This window comes from Bombus terrestris, chromosome 6 (assembly GCF_910591885.1).
Source record: "Bombus terrestris chromosome 6, iyBomTerr1.2, whole genome shotgun sequence".
Classification (NCBI taxonomy): Eukaryota; Metazoa; Arthropoda; class Insecta; order Hymenoptera; family Apidae; genus Bombus; species Bombus terrestris.
Window position 1 is genome coordinate 21,719,557 of NC_063274.1, and position 3,784 is coordinate 21,723,340.

Here is a 3,784-nt window from a genome sequence, read left to right on the forward strand (position 1 = left end):
AAGTAGGTATTATCTGTGCTAGCTATTTGCTGGGTTTCAAAAGGATAAGCGAGACCCAAACTCAATTTGTGAACCGGGAAAATGTTGTAGTTGAGTTTTTAAGTTCTTCTTCTGGGAAAAAGTTTAAAGAAAAGTTAGAGAAGAGAAAACGATCCACCCAAAATTTCTCCAAAGAACAACAATGCGTGTATGCTGCAACGATACAAGTTTAAGTCTACGGTCGGTACAGATATATAGCATGACGATAAATTTGGTTCTAGCTTCGGTAAGAAATGAGGAACTGATAGTGGAGAACCGTTCTTTGATAATAATTTTGAAAATATAATAGAAATATCAACTGTTTAATCGAACTGCTCTAGCTATCAGAAGACTTATGGACATTGATGTATGTATGTTGCGAATTCTCGACTAAAGAGCAACCGGTCAGGTCAAACCGATCGGTCGATATCGCGTACCTCGAATGAATTAACGCTCAAAGTGGAGGAGGTTTAATAGATCGAGTGTTAGAGTAATCCAGTATTGTGTTGAACTTGTTGTATAAACGTAACATGTGATCTGATGCACGGCGGTTGTTACGTCGCGTGAAACGGTCCGTGCGATGTCCTTCATTGTCTGACCGTCAAGGCCCAAGCACCATTAGACAGACCCTCGAGTATAAACCGAGTCTTATAAACCTGCAGGAACCGTTAATCCTGCAGGTATAGTCGGTTTATAACTGGTACTTAAAACAGTTCTTAGGTTTACTGCGGGTAGTTACCCAACGGAAAAAGTGGATATTTGTCTAACGGAAAAACCGGATTTTCCCATGAATAGGGTCATCCCCGAGCCACGTCGATAGGACGCTTTCTCCTCCGGTTTTTATTTATTAACGTTAGCTATAACCAATGGGCATCGAGGATCGTTACCCTCACTTTTCTAACGAAAAGTGTGAACAACGAATCCAGTTCAACGAATCAGTTCAAAAGACACACCCACACCGAGCTTTCCTCCGTAATTATACAAGAACGAACTTCACTTGTTCTCATCACGACAGAACAGTCACTTCATCCCTCTAGACTTGTGCTCTAGACTACAGAGCAGTCACTTCATATCTGTACTTAGCCTGTTCAATTGCTACTTCTGTTACATCAAGAAAGTCACCTTCTTCTTATATTCAACTGTAAGGGCCTTGTTCTATTACGAAAGAACATTCAGTGCTCATCTATCGGAGTGTCATACTTCAAAGTATCGTCTACGACATTTATATCATACGTAACAGAGTAACTCTTTAGTGTATTAAGTGTTGGAAATACAAATTTTATAGCCCTGTTAATCGCAGTGTTATACCGCATCAATCACCCCTATTATCCCACAAGAAATAGGAGGATCGATTTGTTCATGGTGTCGATTGGTATAATCGTAACGGGAATTTACGACTCCCGTTGATGCGCCTCCTTGCGATCGCGTCTTCCCGCGAAAATCAAAAATACAGCGGTGGTAAGATCTTGTTGGGAGTGAAGTCTTTCAACCGTACGGTACGATGTCTGACGATCAACTGTCCTCCTACGTTGCTGATTCTCCCTACCAGCCCTTGGGTTTCGTCTGTCCATCGTGCCTTTCCGGCTGGGTCTATCTGGGGTCTTTTACCTGACCTCGGAGTCATTAGGTTTACTGTTCGGGGAGGACACGTAATTCGGAATTTCCTAAAGAAGGGAATGGGCCTGTCCGTGCCATACACGGATGGCCACTCAAAATTCCAAACAATGTATGTGTTCAGACTACATGTGGTCCATCTGAAGAAACGAAAGAACAAATAAAAATGCAGCTGCTCAATGATAATTGATCACTCGAGGTAGTTATCAGGTATTAAAAGTTAAAAGTTGTATTGTTTGGAAGTGTACATGAAAGAGTTTAACCCCTTAACCTACAACTATGAGCATAGCCAGTAGTACGATGATCGGACTAAACGTAAATATTACTAGATTAAATCCTTAGTTCTACTAGAACCAACAAATATTACGAGCATAGTAAGGTTCATCGTACTACACAAGTTATGCGAATGACTCGAAGGCTGCGCGAGCTTGTTTACGTTCTTGGCCCAAAATTCTCGAACGTAAATCATAGGTTAAGGGGTTAAGGATGATAGGGTAGTTCGACGTAAAGAGTAAGTATAAGAGTATAGGACAGTTAGAGTTTCTGGTTTATACCCTAAATATGTAGGGTAATATTACCCTATGGCGAGGGTGCCTTATAAGGGACAGCATACCACTTATCTTACAACCTCAAAATCAAGCGCATGCTAAGTAATTTGGCAAGGCAATGATCTATCAGAAATTTTTAATCTGTAACTTTTGTTAGAAGATTATGCGGAATAGCGAAGTTGTAATTCAATATTATCTGGAGATATCGAAACTTCCTGATTAGTAGCAAAAGGAGTTCAATTATTTGAGTTACCACAACGACAATGAAAGAGCATTGGCAAGATCGTTCGAGTGTGTTATTACAACAGTTTTGTTGCACAACAAAGAAAGTGTTCAAGTTCGTGCGGTTTGGTGTGAAGTCACTTTCTCCATTACGATGATGTTGCGTACAATGGAAAACATAACGATAAAAATTAATGTCACAGGCTATCACGCGTAATATTTCACTCTATGCGAATCTTGTTTTAATATTACCATCCTCTAATAACGTCAAATACGTTATTGTTTGTAATTAAATGCAAATATACTATTCTTTGTAATCGCTACAAACAATAATTCTTCTACTTCTCATGTGATATTGAATAATAATAAAATATTTAATTCCACTTATTTAACGCTATTAATTCTTTTAATCTAAACAAAACGTCGTGTGATGAATTTTCTCAGCAAGCATTCTCAGCTTAACTATTACGCGTTCTATAAAATTGTTTTTACATGTAATAATGATATATACGTATATATAATTCACTATACGTTTAGTAGTTTTTTGTAATTCTTTTGTAAAAGCATAATTGAAAGTATTGTATAGATGCATATGAGTAGATACACATTGCACGTAATGAAGGTTCCAACGATTGAGAAACAGCACTATGCTTTTAACTTTTATTATTGATTATTCCTTTTGAGGGGACGCAATGAAAAATTGATTATCTATGAATGAAAGACTTTACTGATGTGTATGTTTCTTGAAATATAGATCACAGTCATTAACTTTTCCCTAGTAATTGAATCATTATTAAATTAACTTCTTTCCAAACGTTCAATGAAGACGTATATATATGATATAGAGCTGTTTGACTTTCTACGTTTTATTTTAGAAGCATATTATGGTATCATTACCGACTTCAGTGGCAAAAGTTATGGAAAAGTTGAACTTAACAATAACCATTCTGATAACTTTTCATGTTATATGCATTTTGTATATTTTCGCACTTTGAAATTTCCTATAAAGAAATGAACAGTGTATTTACACTTTTAAATTCAACCTTTTCTGACATCTCTTTCACAAAAAATTATGTATCTTTTGCTGAACTGGTTTTCGATGCTTTTATTTATTTAACGCTTATAGCGAACCTGATCAAGTCAAAAGCGTCAATACATACATATGGCAGCTTGTTACAAACGGTCGAAGTGAACGCGATCGCAGCCGGCGACAGAGCATGCAGGCTCCTTTCTCTGCGCGCACGACATGCTAATTCACGAACAACTGTAATTGTCTCTTCTCCCCGATGACGGAAGATGGAAAGCAAGATTGAATCTCCTTGAAGAGAGGTGGAGAGATGCAAGCCATGCTGTTCTCCAGGGCTTATCAGTTGGTGCCGGGC